Raw genomic sequence first — 20343 nt, 5'->3', positions numbered from 1 at the left:
GAGGGGCTCCCACCATCCCTGTGCTGTGCTGACTTCCTCCTGGGGGTTCTTATTATGAGGGGATCACACCATCCCTGTGCTGTGCTGACTTCCTCCTGGGGCTGCTTACGGTGCTGCTGTCAGCGCTGTATGTCACGGAGCTGCTGTCAGCGCTGTATGTCACGGAGCTGCTGTCAGCGCTGTATGTCACGGAGCTGCTGTCAGCGCTGTATGTCACGGAGCTGCTGTCAGCGCTGTATGTCACGGAGCTGCTGTCAGCGCTGTATGTCACGGAGCTGCTGTCAGCGCTGTATGTCACGGAGCTGCTGTCAGCGCTGTATGTCACGGAGCTGCTGTCAGCGCTGTATGTCACGGAGCTGCTGTCAGCGCTGTATGTCACGGAGCTGCTGTCAGCGCTGTATGTCACGGAGCTGCTGTCAGCGCTGTATGTCACGGAGCTGCTGTCAGCGCTGTATGTCACGGTGCTGCTGTCAGCGCTGTATGTCACGGAGCTGCTGTCAGCGCTGTATGTCACGGAGCTGCTGTCAGTGCTGTATGTCACGGAGCTGCTGTCAGCGCTGTATGTCACGGAGCTGCTGTCAGCGCTGTATGTCACGGAGCTGCTGTCAGCGCTGTATGTCACGGTGCTGCTGTCAGCGCTGTATGTCACGGAGCTGCTGTCAGCGCTGTATGTCACGGAGCTGCTGTCAGCGCTGTATGTCACGGAGCTGCTGTCAGCGCTGTATGTCACGGAGCTGCTGTCAGCGCTGTATGTCACGGAGCTGCTGTCAGCGCTGTATGTCACGGTGCTGCTGTCAGCGCTGTATGTCACGGAGCTGCTGTCAGCGCTGTATGTCACGGAGCTGCTGTCAGTGCTGTATGTCACGGAGCTGCTGTCAGCGCTGTATGTCACGGAGCTGCTGTCAGCGCTGTATGTCACGGAGCTGCTGTCAGCGCTGTATGTCACGGTGCTGCTGTCAGCGCTGTATGTCACGGAGCTGCTGTCAGCGCTGTATGTCACGGAGCTGCTGTCAGCGCTGTATGTCACGGAGCTGCTGTCAGCGCTGTATGTCACGGAGCTGCTGTCAGCGCTGTATGTCACGGAGCTGCTGTCAGCGCTGTATGTCACGGTGCTGATGTCAGTGCTCTGTATTACGGTGCTGCTGTCAGTGCTCTGTATCTCCTGCACCCTCTTGTTTGCCTACCCTGGTCCCTGACCTTCCCTCTCCTCCATTGCCTTCATTAGCTCCATAGTCCTGAATTGTCAGAACAATTTCCCAAATAAAAAAAAAATGCTTGTAGTTATCGATCCCAAATTCACCTCATACATGTATTATGCTATTGTCCAGGTGGTGGGACTACGTGCTACCCCCTAATAATTACCCCGTGGCCGCAAATTCGACCTAAAGGTTTGCGAAATTCGCCTCCCATTGAAGTCAATGGAGCCCGCGGCGAACGGTCGTTTTCGCGAACGTTTGTGTCCGTTCGCGTTTCGCGTTCGCGAAACGTCCCGTCGGAAGTTCGTCCATCACTATTCATCAACGTGGGTTGAGAGCGTGAGGAGCTGGACCTGAGGCCCTGAAGCGCTTGGGGGAATCCTTCCGTGGGCTCCTCTGGTCAAGGGCCCTATTGACTGGGGCCGCTTTGGGAGCCGGGCTGAGTGGAGGGCCCGAGCGTAGCGATTTCAGAAAACGCGATGTATCGTCTGGGTCTTGAAAAGAGAGCTGTTCTCCATTGGGTGCTTTGATCCGTAGGATTGCCGGAAATGCCAGAGTGAATTTCATCTGCCGTTGGAATAGTTCCGTACAGATATGTTGAAAGGCCTTCCGTTTCTTGGAAACATCCACTGAATAGTCAGCAAAGATCAGGATTTTGACCCCGTCGATCTGAAGTGATCTGGACTGACGATACTGCTGCAGAATGGAGGCTTTGTCTGAGTAATTCAGGTATTTGGCAATTATCGGGCACGGGGACTTGTGATCCGAGTTGGGCGCCCCCACACGATGTGCTCGTTCCACGACGAAGGGTCCCCCCAGGCCCAGAGCCTCCGGGATGCGGCTTGCACACAGGTCTGACAGGGCAGATTGGTGAAGCGACTCGGGGATACCTACAAAACGCAGGTTGCTCCTCCTGGACCTATTCTCAAGGTCATCGAGCTTTTCCAAAATATATTTGTTAGTTCTGTCCTGAGCTTGTTCCAGGGACTGCGTTTGGTATAATTCTTCCTCTAAAGTAGAGATGCGATTTTCAGCCTCATTGAGTCTGGATGCATGTTCCCCGAGTTGGGCTTGAAATTTATGCATGCCTTGGGTGACAGCTTTCTCAACAGAGGCAGCTATCATAGGGGAGAGGAGAGCAGCAACAGCTTGTGCCAGAAGCTCTGTCTGTGGATCCTGCAGCGGTGGGGATGGCAGAGAATGCAGCATGGTCACAGGCGCCACAGGCCCAGGTACATGTGTGGAGGTTGGAGATTGTAGGGAAGAGGGTGCCTTGGAGGTTGTCTGGCCTTGTGCTGGGTCTCCTACCTCCATGGCTGGTGCTGGCTCCTCCGGATAGGCCGCGCAGGCCGGAGCGGTGACCGGAGCGGTGTAGGCCGAAGCCGGGGCCTCGATTTGCGGTGCGGCCTGCCGCGCGGTGGCGGCCGCGTACGAACGCGGCCCGGTTTTTTCCACGAACCGGTCCATCCTGGAGCTGGTAGCGTGGGGAAGTCAGCTGGCCGGTGGAGCGGGCGAAATCGCCGGATTTGAAGCCAATTTAGAGGCCGGTCTGCGGGAGCTGTGAGAGGGGACAGCTACTCCATGCGGCGCCGGAACCGGAAGTTTGAAATTTGTTTTTATTTATTTCGTTTTTCATTAAAAAATTGCATTCGTCCGAAAATCCACATGAATTACGGTCCAATCTGTCTTTGAAGGCTTATGGTGTCTGTCAAATGTATAAAGAAGATTCGACGGAGCTAGTATATAGCATACTTCGTGTGAACTTTAGAACCCTATTAAAGTCTATGGGACTCCAACGTTCAAAATCTAAAGTGCTAATTTTAAAGGCTAATATGCAAGTTACTGCCCTAAAAAGTGTTTGGGGACCCGGGTCCTGCCACAGGGGACATGTATCAATGCAAAAAGAAGTTTTAAAAACGTCCGTTTTTTTCGGGAGCAGCGATTTTAATAATGATTAAAGTGAAACAATAAAAGTGTAATATTCCTTTAACCACTTGACCACTGGGCACTTAAACACCCTTAATAACCAGACCAATTTTCAGCTTTCAGTGCTCTCACATATTGAATGACAATTACTCAGTCATGCAACACTGGACCTATATGAAATTTTTGTTCTTTATTTCCCACAAATAGAGCTTTCTTTTGGTGGCATTTAATCACCGCTCGTTTTTTTATTTTTTGTGCTATAAAAGAAAAAATACCGAAAATTCTGTAAAAAAATAAATCTTTCTTTGTTTCTGTTATAAAATTTAGCAGATTAGTAATTTTTTTCTTCATAAATTTTGGCCAAAATTTATACTACTACATATCTTTGGTAAAAATAAGTAGACATTGGTGGATATTATTTGGTCTTTGTGAAAGTTATAGAGTCCACAAGCTATGGTGCCAATATCTGAAAATTGATCACACCTGAAGTACTGATGGCCTATTTCAATTCTTGAGACCCTAACATGCCAGAAAAGTACAAATACCCCCCAAATGACCCCTTTTTGGAAAGAAGACATGTATGTATTTAGTAAGAGGCATGATACGTTTTTTGAAGTTGTCATTTTTTCCCACAATTGTTTGCAAAATCAAGATTTTTTTAACTTTTTTTTTTTTTTTTTTTTTTTTTTACAAAATTGTCATATTATTAGTTTATTTCTCACACACAGCATATGCATACCACAAATTACACCCCAAAACACATTCTGCTATTACTTCTGAGTACGGCGATACCACATGTGTGAGACTTTTACACAGTGTGGCCACATACAGAGGCCCAACGTGCAGGGAGCGCCATCAGGCGTTCTGGAGCACCCAGGACAATTCTGACATTTCTCTCCTACATGTAAAAATCATCATTTATTTGCTAGAAAATTACATAGAATCCCAAAATATTATATATGTTTTTTTAGCAAACACCCTGGAGAATACAATGGTGGTTGTTGCAATCTTTTATCTCGCACGGTATTTGCGCAGCAATTTTTTGAATGCTTTTTTTTTGGAAAAAAAAACTGTTTTGTGCTTAAAAAAAAAAAAACACAGTAAAGTTAGCCCAATTTTTCCATAATGTGAAAGATGAAGTTATGCTGAGTAAATAGATACCTAACCTGTCACTCTTCAAAATTGCACACGCTCGTGGAATGGCGCCAAACGTCGCTACTTAAAAATCCCCATAGGCGACGCTTTAAATTTTTTTTACTGGTTATATGTTTTGAGTTACAGAGGAGGTCTAGGGCTAGAATTATTGCTCTCACTCTAACGTTCGCAGCGATACCTCACATGTGTGGTTTGAACACTGTTTTCATATGTGGGCGGGACTTACGTATGCGTTCGCTTCTGCATGCGAGCACATGGGGACAGGAGCGCTTTAAAAAAATATATTTATTTTAGTTTGCCATTTTTTTCCCCAAAAATAAATTTTTTGATCACTTTTATTCCTATTACAAGGAATGTAAACATCCCTTGTAATAGGAATATGGCATGACAGGTCCTCTTTACAGTGAGATATGGGGTCAATAAGACCCCACATCTCACCTCTAAGCTGGGAAGCCTGAAATAAAAAATAAAAAAAGATTCTGGCTTTGATCGTATTGGCGAGTCGGTAGAAGCACCGGAAGGCGGCGGAAGGGGGGGATGTCTCTATGGCTGGGTATTGCAGGGTATCACCAAGTATGGCTGGGTATCTCCGGGTATGGCAATTTATGGCAGGGTATTGCAGAGTATTGGCTGGAATTGTACTGCAGAGTATTGGCGGGTACTGCGGGTGTTGCAGAGTATTGGCGGCTGTTGCAGAGTATTTGCTGGTACTGCAGAGTATTGCAGAGTATTTGCTGGTACTGCAGAGTATTGGGGGGTATTGCAGAGTATTTGCTGGTACTGCAGAGTATTGCAGGGTATTGCAGAGTATTGGCAGGGAATTGAGGGGTTAAATTTCAGTGAGCAGCGATGTGAGCACTGCAGATGCAGCCCAGAGCGCTGCTGACACCGATCTCTTCCCCTCCGCTGTACCGATTGGTACAGAGAGGGGGAGGGAGGAACCGGCGTCATAACATGACACCGGTTTGTTTACAAGTGATCACTCCGTCATTTGACTGGTCACGGATGCTCTCGAGTGCGCGCCCCAGGGGGCGCGCGAGAGCGGAATTCTGGGAGGACGTCATATGATGGCCTCCCAGAGTTAAAGAACCGCCCTGTAGCCGTCATTCGGCTATGGGCCGGTTGTTAAGTGGTTAAATTTCATACCTGGGGGGTGTCTATAGTATGCCTGTGAAGGGGCGCATGTTTCTGGTGCTTAGAACTGTCCCTGCACAAAGTGTCATTTATGCAGGAAAAAAAAGTCCTTTAAAATCACTCGCAGCTATTATGAATTGTCGGCTTCATAATACAGAGAACACTCATTGAAAGTCATTGATAAAAATAAATAAACTAAAAAAAAAGCGTGGGGGTCCCCCAAATTCAATTATCGGGCCCTTCAGGTCTGGTATGGATATTAAGGGGAACCCTGCATCAAATTGAAAAAAAAATTGACGTGGTGTTCCCCTAAATATCCATACCAGACCCTTCAGGTCTGGTATGGATATTAAGGGGAACCCCGTGTCAAATTTAAAAAAAATTGACGTGGGGTCCCCCTAAAATTCCATACCAGACCCTTTATCCGAGCACGCAACCTGACAGGCCGCAGGAAAAGAGGGGGGAACAAGAGAGCGGCCCCCCTCCCTCCTGAACCATACCAGGCCTCATGCCCTCAACATTGGGAGGATGCTTTGGGGGTCTTAACAGATCCCACCCCCCCATTTGAAATGGTAAGGGGGCACAAAAGTACCCTTACCATTTCACAAAGAAAGTGTAAAAAATTGTTAAATAACACAAACACACTTTTGAAAAATTCCTTTATTAAAAATAAAAAAAAATAAAAAAAAAGATTCCAGCGGTGCTAATCCACTCTTGCTATCCAGCGATGGATGAATGATCATCTCTCCGGGGTCCAGCGATGGCTGATCTTATCCAGCGCAGCGAGTCCATCCATCTTCTGTCTCCACGGAGGAGACACTGCGGGGATCCCGGCGGCCTGACGTTTGTTATATGCGGAGGGCGGGGCCACCCATCACCTGACCCCGCCCCCTCTGACGCAAGGGGAAACCCGGGCTTCCCCATGACGTATGGGTGACCCCGCCCCCCTCTGATATAACAGGCAGGTTTCCGTTACATCAGAGGGGGTCACAGGTTGTGGGGTGGTATGATTCAGGAGGGAGGGGGCCGCTCTCTCGTCCCCCCCTCTTTTCCTGCTGCCTGCCAGGTTGCGTGCTCGGATAAAGGGTCTGGTATGGATATTTAGGGGGAACCCCACGTCAATTTTTTTTTTTTTTTGACGCAGGGTTCCACTTAATATCCATAGCAGACCTGAAGGGCCTGGTAATTGAATTTGGGGGACCCCCACACTTTTTTCTTTCTTTATTGTGACTTTCAATGAGTGTTCTCTGTATTACGGAGCCGACAATTCATAATAGCTGCGAGTGATTTTAAAGGACTTTTTTTCCTGCATAAATGACACTTTGTGCAAGGACAGTTCTAAGCACCATAAACATGCGCCCCTTCACAGGCATACTATAGACACCCCCCAGGTATGAAATTTAAAGGAATATTACACTTTTATTGTTTCACTTTAATCATTATTAAAATCACTGCTCCCGAAAAAACGGCAATTTTTAAAACGTTTTTTTGCATTGATACATGTCCCCTGGGGCAGGACCCGGGTCCCCAGACACTTTTTAGGACAGTAACTTGCAGAATCTTTTCTCTCTGTCAAATCTTTTTTCTCTGTCGAATATTTTCTCTATATAATCTTGGACTAATAGAGGTAAGGTTAGGCACATTCGACCACAGGTTCTATAGACACAGATTGTTATTGTCAGAGTTACATCGAATCTCCTATTCTATATCGAACTGTTGTAACAACGAAAATGAAAATAAAGCATTTATGCCGGATCTTTTGTTTTTCGGATTCTGTGCTTTTGTTATCGTTTGTCAAAACGAAAACGAAAATACCTGAAATTCGGACAAAAATGCATTCAGATGAAAACGAATGCACATGTCTACCAACCACGGTATTCCTCTCCAAGCTAAGGCCCAGTGCCTTGCAGTACACCTGGCAGATGGCTTCAACCTCAGTCCCTTGCTGGCCGTCATGGGTCCCCATCATCAGGAACTTCTATGTTTGGATGCCATCTCATCTCCTCTCTTCCCAATCATCCTGGGAATGCCCTGGGTGCAGGCCCACAATCCCAATATTAACGGGTGAAATCCAATTCCTTTCTGAATACTGCCAGCAGCACTGTCTACGTGGAATGTCTGTGAAGTCATCACAACTTCTCTTCTTGGGTTCAGACACTGAGTTAACCTTATCAGGACTTTCTGGATGTATTTATAAAAAAGGGAGCAGAGACTTTCCCACCACACAGGCCTTATGACTGCCTGATAGAACTCTTACCCAGGACAGAAGTCCCCTTTGGAAGAATCTTTCCATTAACTGAACAGGAGTTAGGCATCTTGAAGGACTACATAGATCAAAATCTGAAGAAGGGATTTATTTGTCTTTCCACCTCCCCAGCCGGTGCGGGCATTTTCTTTGTCGAAAAAAAGACCATTACATCCCTGCATCGACAAACCGGGAGTTGAACAAGATTACTATAAAAAAACGATATCCGCTGCCACTAGTACCTGAACTTTTCCAAAGACTGGGAGCCGCAACCATTTTCACAAAGTCAGACCTCCGCGGAGCTTACAATTGAATCCGTATCTGAGAAGGGGATGAATGGAAGACGTCCTTTTGTACTCAATTTGGGCACTTCGAGTACATTGTTATGCCCTTGGGTTTGTGCAATGCACCAGAGACATTCCAACTTTTTGTCAAGGACATCTTCCGTGATTACCTGGACTTGTATGTCATAGTTTACTTTAACGACATCTTAATTTTCTCTGCTTCACTGGCCGATCACCAGAGGCATGTCCGGAATGTACTTACTCGACTCAGGCCAAATGGGCTTTATGCTAAACCCAAAAAAATGCAAGTTTGAACTCCAGTGCGTTCAATTCTTGGGCTTAGTCTTCTCAGCTGAGGGCATTAAGATGGACCCCCGAAAAGTATCTGCCATCCTGGACTGGTCTGCACCCGCAGATAAGAAAGGGGTGCAGCGCTTCATTAACTTTTCCAATTTCTACAGGAAGTTCATCAGAGGTTTCTCTTCAATTATCGCTCCTATTACCGAGCTAACCAGACAAAGGACCTGATTCTGCTGGACTCCTAAGGCGCAGTTGGCCTTCGAAAAACTCAAACAACTGTTCGCCTCAGCTATTATTCTTAAAAACCCTAATTCTGCTCTACCCTTTGTCTTGGAAGCCTCTGAAATTGCAACAGGAGCGGTGCTCTCCCAATGGCAGGGGCCAAGGCTCTCCTTTACCCAGTGGGGTAACTTTAAACATCGGAAAGGAATTACAATGTGGGGGATTGGGAACTTCTAGCCATCAATGCGGCTTTTTTGAATGAGTGGCGTTATCTACTGGAGGGTGCTGCACATCCCATTTTGGTCTATACTGACCATAAAAATCTGGAGTACTTGAGAACAGCCAAGAGACTAAAACCTCGGCAGGCCAGATGGGCACTTTTTTTCTCTAGATTCCAGTTCCATTTTAACTACAGACCCGTCTCCAAAAATATCAAGCCAGACGCTCTCTCCCGTATGTTAAATGAACCTTACCTCTGGACACCATTCTTCCTTCTGGGAACTTCTTGCTTCTTCAAGGGGATCTCATCTCCCTGATTAGATAGGCCTCTATGGGAATGTCCCCGTCTGCTGAGACTTATGCTAAGGACGGCCTGTTCTGACACAAGGGCAAGATTGTGGTCCCTGGGGGCCTAATGCCCTGTACAAACGGTCGGACATTCCAACGACAAAGTCCATTGAATTTTTTCAGACGGATTTTGGCCCAAACTTGTCTTGCATACACATGGTCGCACAAAGTTGTCGGAAAATCTGATCGTCCTTTGTCCATCGGAATTGTCTGCACACGATTGGAATTTAAGTGATCGGATTTTATTGTCGGAAAATTTTAGATCCAGCTCTCAAACTTTGTGTGTCGGAAATTCTGACGGAAAAAGTCAGATGGAGCCCACACACGATTGGATTTTCAGACAACACAATCCGATCACACATTGTCCATCAGAAAGTCCGACCATGTGTACAGAGCAAAAGAGTACATGTACTGGAGCTTTGCCACGACCATAAGTTGGCCGGACATTTTGGTGCACTGAAGACTACTGACTTGGAAGAGCATACCTTCACCTGATCAAGGACTGTAAGGATTATGTTGACTTGTGCAATACTTGCGCCCAAAGTAAGAACAGCCCGGGACAAGAGCCTGGGGTCTATTAAGACTTTTACCAGTCCCAGAGAGACCATGAAGTATGATCTCAATGGACTTCATTGTTGAAATCCCTCCATCAGAAAGCTTTTCCTCCATCTTTGTTGTAGTGGACAGGTTGTCCAAAATGGCACATTTCTTTCCTATGAGGGGTCCCAATGAGTATTGTGTCCAATCGAGATGTCCAGTTTACTTCTAGGTTCTGGAAGGCCCTCTGTGGCTCCCTGGAAATAGAATTGGCATTTTCTTCAGCTTATCGTCCCAGATGAATGGGCAAACTGAGAGAACCAATCAAACTCTGGAGCAATACCTCCGCTGCTTCTCCGATTTCTCTCAGGATGATTGCGCCTCCTTGCTCCCTGTTGCTGAGTTCTCTTATAACAATTCTTTGCATTTGTCCATCAATCAGATGCCATTCTTCGCCAATTATGGTTTCCACCCATCTTTTCTGCCCAGATCAATACCTTGGATTTCTTCTCCTCTAACAATAAATTGCTGTAAGAAACCATGGCCAAGGCTCAAGAGTATTATAAGAAGATGTTTGATAGGAAGAGGCGCAGGGAACTTATTTTGGAACCTGGCAACCAAGTGTGGTTGTCTACTGCCAATCTGAAATGAGCTTGTCTTTCTAAAAAATTGGGCCCTACGTTCTTGGGTCCTTTCTCGGTGAAAAGGAAAATGAATGATGTCACCTATGAACTTGACCTGCCTGACTCCCTGAAGGTTCACCCGGTCTTTCACGTGACTCTCCTGAAACCTGTTACTCCTAATTCCTTTGCTGGTCGTAGTACCAGCCCACCCAAGCCTGTTGTAGTCAATAATGAGGAGGAATTTGAAGTGAAAACAATTCTGGATTGCAGGAAAAGATGCAATCAAACCCAGTATCTCACCAAATGGAGAGGGTATGGCTCCAAAGACAGCTCCTGGGAGCCCGAGAGTAACCTACGTGCCAGAGAACTTTTACAAGCATTTAATAACTCTCATGCCTCCAAATTGGCTCAACTAGGCATCCAGAGTCTACCCTTGAGGAGGGGGCAATATCAGAGAGGTTACCTGGATGGACGAGCTGCTGGCCACTCTGGTGGGCGCCAGTGCGCGCGTTCCTGTGCATGCTGGTGTGCACACTCCTGTGGGCACTGGCGTGCATGATCCAGTTGGCCTTGGTGTGCGCGCCGGTGTTCGGGCGCAATCGCGTGTGTGTGCTAGTGCGCATGCCCCTGTGGGCGCTAGTCTGCATGTTCCTATGGGCACTGGTTTGCGCGCTAGTGTTCGGGCACACGCGGGTGTGTGCGTGCCTGTGTGCATTTGCGCGTACACACGTGCGCAGCTTTTGGTGCCAGTCAGCCTATTTAGGTCTGCATCACACTCTGCTTGGTGCTGCCTGATCATCAGCTCCCTGTGTCCTTGCTCCTGTACCCGTATCTGCTTTCCTGATCTCCTGATGACTCGGCTTGCTTCTCGGATTCCCTTGACTTCTGCCTGCACCTGACCTTGGCCTGTTTGACTACTCTTCTGCCAGCTCCTCTGTACTTTGTTGCCCGCTTGTTGCTGAACCCAGCCTGTACCTGGACTTGCCTGCTCTGCTCCTGCTCAGCACCTGTTGCCTGTATTCCTGTTTACCAACCTGCTGTCTGAAGATCACCTACCTTCCAGCATCAGGATTCTTACTATCAGGCTCTCATACCACTCCGTACTGCCACGCCTGTTCTCTATACCAGGAGCCACGAGTCGGACACATAAGGGAGACCACCCTCTGCCCAAGCGGACTCATCAGTCAGATACGTAGAAGTCTGATACAGACAGATTTGGGTGTCATCGGCGTATAAGTGGTATTGGAAGCCGTGGGTGGTTAACAAGTGACCAAGGGAGGAGGTGTAGATAGAGAACAGAAGGGGTCCAAGAACAGAGCCTTGGGGGACCCCCACAGAAATGGGCAATGGAGAGGAGGAGACAGAGTTAAAGGTGACACTGAAGGAGCGCTGCAATAGATAGGCAGAGAACCAGGATAGAGCAGAATCTCGGAGGCCAAAGGAATGTAGTTTATTGAGAAGGAACAGGTGATCAACAGTACAAAAGGCCACAGAGAGGTCAAGTAGTAGGAGTATGGAGTACTGGCTGTTGCTGTTATAAGTTAGTAAATCGTTAGTGAGTTTTAGTAAGGCAGTTTCCGTGCGAAAACTGCCGAAAGCCAGACTGTAATGGGTCAAGAAGGTTATTTTCACTGATGTAGGAGCTAAGATGGTTGTAGACTAAGCATTCTAGAAGTTTAGAGGTGAATGGGAGCAATTAGATGGGTCTTTCGTTGTTTAGGTTGGTGGGTTCCAGTGAGGGCTTTTTAAATATGGGAGTGATCTGTGCATGTTTTAGAGGGGAGGGGATGGTGCCACTAGAGAGAGATAGATTGAAGATGTAACTGAGGGAGCATAGGATAGAAGAAGAGGGTGACTGTAGTAGTTGTGAGGGAACAGGATCCAAAAGACAATTGGTTAGGTGGGCATCTGAGAAAAATTTTGTAACCTTTTCAGTAGTAGCCAATTCAAAAGAGGAGAGTGTTGATTGTGTTGTTAGGTAACGTATTTTCGGTGGGGAAAATGTATGCACAGTTGAGGTGTCCTCACAAATTTCATCAATCTTGTATTTGAAGTGATTGGCAATCTCTTGAGCAGTGAGTGAGTTAGTGGGTAGAGGGGGTGGGGAATGAAGCAGAGAGTTAAAGGTTGAGAAGAGCCAACGGGGACTGGATGACAAAGTAGTAATACGAGAGACAAAGTAGGCTTGTTTGGCAGCATGGAGGCAGGAATTACCTTAAATTTTTATTTCCATGGTCTCTGCTTTCATAAAATATATGATGTTTTCGGATTTTTCATTAGTTCTCAGTTCTAAAATTATTTTTTAAAACACCTCTGGTGGCAAAAGTGTACTAAGTGATCATTCATACATTACAACTGAACAGAACAACCCTTTATCTATACATTAACTTATCAAAATCTCTGTTCCCACCTTTGGTGCAAGTCATTCTTAGCATCTAAGATTTACATCCATAAATGATAAACTCTGTGCTTTTTTAAAGCCAAATCCTTCCATTTTACATCAAGGCCTTCAATGAAATATCCTATAATTTCTGTCTTTCCTGTGTTACACATGGCACTGGCAACATTCCAAAGAATATGAAGGACCTTGGAGGTCCTTCACTTGAGCCCGGGTTTCCCCTTGCATCAGAGGGGGGCGGGGTCTGGTAACGGGTGGCCCCACCCTCCGCATATAACAAACGTCAGGCCGCTGGGATCCCCGCAGTGTCTCCTCTGTGGAGACAAAAGATGGATGGATTCGCTGCGCTGGATCAGATCAGCCATCGCTGGACCCCGGAGAGATGATCATCCATCCATCGCTGGATAGCAAGAGTGGATTAGCACCGCTGAAATCTTTTTTTTATTTTTTTTTATTTTTAATAAAGGAATTTTTTAAAAGTGTGTTTGTCTTATTTAACTATTTTTTACACTTTCTTTGTGAAATGGTAGGGGTACTTTTGTACCCCCTTATCATTTCAAACAGGGGGGGCGGGATCTAGGGGTCCCCTTGTTAAAGGGGGCTTCCAGATTCTGAAAAGCCCCCTCCCCGCAGACCCCCACAACCACCGGCCAGGGTTGTGGGGATGAGGCCCTTCTCCACATCAACATGGGGACAAGGTGCGTGCTGGGATAAAGGGTCTGGTATGGATTTTTAGGGGGACCCCCACGTCATTTTTTTTAAAAATTTGACACGGGGTTCCCCCTTAATATCCATACCAGACCTGAAGGGTCTGGTATTGATATTTAGGGGGGAACCCCACGTCAATTTTTTTTTTTATTTGACGCAGGGTTCCCTTTAATATCAATACCAGACCTGAAGGGCCTGGTAATTGAATTTGGGGGACCCACACACTTTTTTGCTTATTTATTTATTTTTATCAATGACTTTCAATGAGTGTTCTCTGTATTATGGAGCCGACAATTCATAATAGCTATGAGTGATTTTAAAGGGCTTTTTTTTCCTGCATAAATGACACTTTGTGCAAGGACAGTTCTAAGCACCAGAAACATGCGCCCCTTCACAGACATACTATAGACACCCCCCACGTACAAAATTTAAAGGAATATTACACTTTTATTGTTTCACTTTAATCATTATTAAAATCACTGCTCCTGAAAAAACGTCCGTTTTTAAAACTTTTTTTTGTATTGATACATGTCCCCTGGGGCAGGACCCAGGTCCCCAAACACTTTTTAGGACAGTAACTTGCATATTAGCCTTTAAAATTAGCATTTGATTTTGAACGTTGGAGTCCCATAGACTTTAATAGGGTTCTAAACTTCACACAAAGTATGCTATATACTAGCTCCGTCGAATCTTCTTTATACATTTGACAGACACCATAAGGCATAAGCCTTCAAAGACAGATTCAACCGTAATTCATGTGGATTTTCAGACGAATGCAATTTTTGAACGAAAAACGAAATGAATAAAAATGAATTTCGGGAGTAACTAAATTAATTAATTTTTCGGACGAAAACAAAATTCCGAAACTAAATATTTTACTCTGCAAATGTCTACTAACCACATCCATCAAAAATGAGGAGGAAACTACTGTCATTTTTCCTCAGTGTTGCACATTTTTCCTTCAGATCTCTATTGCAAATTCCGGAATGGCAACATGATTTACCACCACTCATTATCCCAGTTACAGCCTATACACATTATTTACAGAAAAAAAAACAAAAAACTTTTACTTACAGACAATAAGCTCCTGTATTTTAACTGATGACTCCCACTTTGTCCGCAAGCTAGTATGTGAGTAAAGTCCTTTCGGTTTAATTCAGGTCAAAGATCCTGGGCACACCTAACCCCTCCCTTTTATTAGTATAGTCAGGCAGTAAAGTAAAAAATGAGCTTTATACCTTTGTGAAAAAAAAAAATAGCTTTAGAATGTATCATGAGAGTGAGAGATAAGAGAGAAATACATACATTTTAAAAGGGGAAGTCCCTGATTCACAGCCCGTGGTCCTTTGGTACTTACGTGGCCCTTAGATGACAGCACTCTGCAGTGGTAGTGGGATGGAGAGTGGAAGCATTGATTTATAAATGGATAATAGCAATGATCACTAATAGTCTCACTGTCTTCTGCAACATGTCTGCAGTTTCCAGCAATATGTTCTCTCTAGTATGTCTCAATCATCTGATGGCAATTTATAGTATTATATATACTGTACATTATGTGTTGCAATTTGTTCAGGGGCTGCATTTGAGGGTGACTATATCTCCAAAAGTGGGGTTGAAATTTGTGTTTAGGTCTAACATGGGTTTGAGGTGAACTCAATACAGGGCCGGGACAAGAGGAGGAGAAGGGACACTTGTTCTGAATACTAATGTGATCTAAGGTCAAACGGGGGCTCCATTGGCATAACTGCATATTCCCTGCATCTCTTGTCGGGTGCCCTGGGTCTCTGAAACTGTTGCAGCTGGCATCTTCCCCATTGTTGTATATTTTAGAGCCAAGGGGAGCTTCCTCTTCAGCTCTGATGTTTCTTATGGAAAAATATGAGGAGGAGTCTGGGAGAAAGACAGACCCTGCAGTGTGCAGGGTCTGTGCTGGGAGGGGGGATGGGAAGGGGGAAGTTAAGGGGGTTTTGTTATAGAAGAATGGCTTTGTAGGCCAGGGAGACTTTATGGGAGGGGGTTGTGGGGGTTGTTCTGAGAGGGGGATTTGGGGATCAGGATTCATGCTAGAAGGAGGAATTAGAGGGGAGAGGTTTTGTGCTGGGAGGGTGTGGAGAGAGGGAGGATTTGTGTAGAAGGGCATTTGGAAAGGAATATATATATATATATATATATATATATATATATATATATATATATATATATATATATATATATATATATATAGCACTGGCTCCTGACGAGCATGCACTATATGTTTTGAAAATTAATATTCCTGAAACCACAGTTGGTTTTTAGGGCTAATCTTATTAAATTATGATTTCAGTATCCGTCCAGCTGGGTTGCACTGGGTTCTCATTGGCCGCAGGTGTCACTGTCACCGCCGACAAGTGGTAGAACGCAGTTTAGCTGGGTGTATTGAGTGTCACGTTTTCTTGAAACCAGTCGGAGTGTTCTCCTGCTATGCATTCTGGGAGGGGGTATTTAAGGTGCTGTCATCACATGTGACAGGGTTCTGTGCCAGAGGATTTTCTGTCTGTTTGGTTCTGGTCCTCCTGACCAGCCCCCATGGCCCTCCTGGCCTGGGGTGCGGTTCCATGCATTTCCAAGTCTCTGGTTCGGTGCCGTCTCATCTAAGGAGAGGCCCAGCAACTGGAGAAGCATCCAGGGGAGAACTTTTCAGGAGAAGGCTATGCACAAGGCTGGCTTCTCTGAAGGAGCCTGGAGGCTCAGTTGAAGGACACTTCATGGATCCACACTCATACAGTATCGCCAGATCGGCTGAGAGATACTGGTACCGTATAATAGCTCTATAAATTTGTCTATGTCCCTCAGTTACGCTCAAGTCTACGGCAGAGACTTTTTCTCAAGTATTCTACGCTCAAGTCTGTGGCAGAGACTTTTTCTCAAGTATTCTACACTCAAGCCTGTGGCAGAGACTTTACATTACTTAACACCCTACCAGCTGCTAGGCTTAGTGAGAGGAGGTCTATCCGGGGGGTTGTGGAAATCCAGCTGTGAAACGGTTATTCTCTGGATTCTTTCTATAAAGACTTTCCATTTTTCACAGTCCAAAGTACCTGAAGTTCCTCCTAACCCTCTACCCTAACCTGAGAGATCTTGTTTCTTTTTCAAATAAATAACCCAAAAGAAGATCCAGTGTAATTTTTTGCATTTCTTTGGACCATCTACCATGGGAAACCCTAGACAGAGACGAGGTCAAGAAGGTATAGATAAGCCCAATAAAACCAGCAAAACCAGCAGCTCCTTCGGGGGTCAGTGCTACATATATATATATATATATATATATATATATATATATATATATATATATATATATATATATATATATATATATATATATATATATATATATATATACTGAGCAAAATTCTAAATGCAACACTTTTGTGTTTGCCTCTATTTATCATGAGCTAAACTCAAAGATCTACGACTTTTTCTATGTACACAAAAGGCCTATTTCTCTCAAACACTGTTCACAAATCTGTCTAAATCTGTGTTAATGAGCACTTCTCCTTTGCTGACATAATCCATCCACCTCACAGGTGTGGCATATCAAGATGCTGATTAGACATCATTATTATTGCACAGGTGTGCCCTAGGCTGGCCACAATAAAAGGCCATGCTAAAATGTGCAGTTCTACTATATTAGGGGGGGGGGGGGGGGGTCCAGGGGGTCTGAAAAACAGTCAGTATCTGGCGTGACCAGCATTTGCCTCATGCAGTGCAGTACATCTCCTTCGCATAGAGTTGATCAGGTTGTTGATTGTGGCCTGTGGAATGTTGTCCCATTCCTCCTCAATGGCTGTGCGAAGTTGCCGGACATTGCCAGGAAATGGAACACGCTGTCGTATATGCCAAACCAGAGCATCCCCGAATATGTTCAATGGGTGACATGTCCAGTGAGCATGCTGGGCATGCAAGTTTTGGGATGTTTTCAGCTTCCAGGAATTGTGTACAGATCCTTGCAACATGGGGCCGTGCATTATCATGCTGCAACATGAGGTGATGGTTGTGGATGAATGGCACAACAATGGGCCTCAGGATCTCATCAGGGTATCTCTGTGCATTCAAAAGGCCATCAATAAAATGCACCTGGGTTCGCTGTTCATAGCATAAGCCTGCCCATACCATACGCCTGCCCATACCATAACCTCTCTGCCACCATGGGCCACTCGATCCACGACAATGACATCAGCAAACCGTTCACCCACACAATGCCAAACATGCTGTCTGCCATCTGCCCTGTACAGTGGAAACTGGGATTCAACCATGAAGAGAACACCTCTACAAAGTGTCAGACGCCATCGAATGTGAGCGTTTGCCCACTCGCTTACGACAATGAACTGCAGTCAGGCGAGATCCTGATGAGGACAACAAGCATGCAAATGAGCTTCCTTGAGATGGTTTGACAATTTATGCAAAAATTCTTTGGTTATGCAAACCGATTGTTGCAGCAGCTGTCCGGGTGGCTGGTCTCAGATAATCTTGGAGGTGAAAATGCTGGATGTGGAGGTGCTGGGCTGGGCTGGTGTGGTTACACGTGGTCTGCGGTTGGATGTACTGCCAAATTCTCTGAAACCCCTTTGGAGAAGGCTTATGGTAGAGAAATGAACATTAAATTCAAGGGCAACAACTCTGGTGGACATTCCTGTAGTCAGCATGTCAATTGCACGCTCCCTCAAAACTTCCAACATCTGCCGCATTGGAACTGATTTACAAAAGGTTTGCGCCATGAGTTGCGGTGCACGCCGATGCGCAATGGCCATTTTCGTATTCGCAAAGCATTTGTGCCTGTAACACATCGCAATTCCCCATTCACTAATAACATGCCAGCGCACGGGAGGCGGCGATCGGTGCGCCACTATAGACCTGGTGCACGCATTATTCAACTCAGAATTAAAAGAAGGTGGAAGTGCCAATATTATGGGGGTGATGTGGGTGATGTGAGGAAGTATAGTTATAACTGTCCAAGTAACAAATATGTCCAAAATAGAACGGAAAAATAACTTTCTGTGAACAAGCTTGCTGCGCCTGCAAATACACTCAGAACTGCGTGAGATCATTTTATGCACTGCACATGCACATGCACAAGCGACATTTGCGCACGTTCAAGTGCTCTGGTTCACTGCCCCGGCAAAATCTTAGTAAATGTCAAGCCACAGAGATTCGTTTGCATAAGCTGAACGGGCGCACCTCTCAATTTTTTTTTTTTTTTTTTTTTTTACGCTGGTTCACTTCTATGGGTTTTTTTAAGGCTTTTGCACACAGGTCATGTTAGCATTAAGAAAAAAAAAATGTGTGGGGGTCTCCCTCAAAATCCATACCAGACCCTTCTGGTTTGAAGGGTCTGGTATGGATTTTGAGGGGGACCCAGATGCCATTTTTTTTTAAAAAGTCGGCCTGTAGGCAACTTAAAGTCGCGTTGTAAGTCGCCCCAAGTTACGCTGGGATTCACACTCAAGTCGTGTCCAAGTTGCCTCCCAAAGTCGCGCTGGAAGTCATGTTGCCCCTGTGTGAATGGACTGTTAATGATACAACATTCGCTATTATCAATGGGAGCTTATTATCGCGTGCGCATATTATCTGTTGCGCTTATGCATGCACAGGTTCATACGCTCACTTAATAATTTATCTGCCGTGCAAATTGAGGTATGAACCGGCGCAGGACATTCATCTTAGTAAAGCAGCCCCATTGTGCTGTGTGATAAAACTTCACATTTTAGAGTGGCCTTTTATTGTGGTATTAAAGTCTAAGGCACATCTGTGCAATAATCATGCTGTCTAATCAGCATCTTGATATGCCACACCTGTGAGGGGGATGGATTATCTTGGCAAAGAAGACGTGCTCACTAACACAGATTTAGACAGATTAGTGCTCTATTCAAATTATAAAATTGTACATGATGTTGCATAGGAAAAAAAACCTAGAGGGAGCTGGAACACATATCACTGTGCATGTGTGAACCAGCTGCGGCCATCTTAGTTTCTGGCAAACTGACTAAACATGTGATATAAAGTGTTTGTATACCATCCCCTATTAAATAGTGTATACTTTACTGCTTTACACTATAGCAAGTGCTTTTTTTCCTTTTATAACATCATTACTATATTGTGTTTTGTTGCGTACGGATTGGTGGGAAACATAGCAGTGTGGCTGTTTGGCAAGGTGCTTGAGAGAAGTTGGAGGTTTCTAGGAGTACAAACTAGGCATTGTTCTACCTTTCTTTATTGGGGGTCATCTGCTTTTGGTAAGCCCCCACCTTTTCAAGCAATGTGCTGGTTTGCAATCCTATTGTTGGGAAGCTTAAAGGTTGTTGGGATCCACATCTGTTCTCCTCTTGTCACATACAGAGAAAATTGCTTCATCTTTCCTGTCTCTTCATTGGGACTTTTGCTCACCACTTTTATGCACTTATTTGATTAACACAATTTTTTATTTTTTAGTATACACTTTTCTTATTCAACTAATGTGATTCCTAGATCGCTGCACTGTTGTTTTCTATATTTTATGTACACCACGTTTTAGGGTATTCTGCTAGCTGATATCTCTTATTAAATATTTTGGAGTCCTATCATGATTTCTTTGAAGTTCAGGGTTTATATGTTGGGGGAAGTATTTTTATTTATCTCAGCACAGCCCCGCCTTTACTCTGCCCCCTCTTTTGCTGAAGTGGAAGCGTAGGTTCGAAGGTTCGAAGGGAGCACGCTCAAAAACCCGGACGTTGAGGAGAACATACAGAGAGGAAAAAGCCTATTTATCTAACAGGTAAATAAAAAATTTCAGCAGAAATAACAGCTAGATTCACGATCTATATAGCATATAGATCATATAGATCAGATATTGGCAACAGATATTGGCAACATTTTTTTTAGCTTTACGACCCCTTTAAAAATGCCCAGTGCTGCTTTTTCTCTGTGTGACGACGAACCTGACTCACACTTCCAATTCAGCAAAAAAGGGGGTTGAGTAGGGCGGAGTAAAGGCGGGCTGTGCTGAGATGGCCATTCAGATTACAATAGCAAGGCA

General features: G+C 45.2%; 1 protein-coding gene across 2 annotated transcripts in view; it reads right to left on the bottom strand.

Annotated features, from left to right (window-relative positions):
• LOC143961472 (NXPE family member 3-like) overlaps positions 1-14487 on the bottom strand; it is an 81785-nt gene extending 67298 nt beyond the window's left edge. Inside the window, exon 1 of one of the 2 annotated variants that reach the window (XM_077470767.1) lies at positions 14370-14487. The gene's annotated coding sequence lies outside the window, so the exon portion shown is untranslated. The remainder of the gene's footprint in view (positions 1-14369) is intronic. The other variant, XM_077470769.1, reaches the window with a different exon arrangement.
• Positions 14488-20343: the final 5856 nt, after the last annotated feature.

This window comes from Lithobates pipiens, unplaced genomic scaffold (genome assembly GCF_037356315.1).
Source record: "Lithobates pipiens isolate NorthernLeopardFrog02 unplaced genomic scaffold, aLitPip1_a1.2 Scaffold_8, whole genome shotgun sequence".
Classification (NCBI taxonomy): domain Eukaryota; kingdom Metazoa; phylum Chordata; class Amphibia; order Anura; family Ranidae; genus Lithobates; species Lithobates pipiens.
The sequence above is the reverse complement of the archived record's forward strand: the minus strand, read 5'-3'. Positions and strand labels throughout refer to the sequence as shown.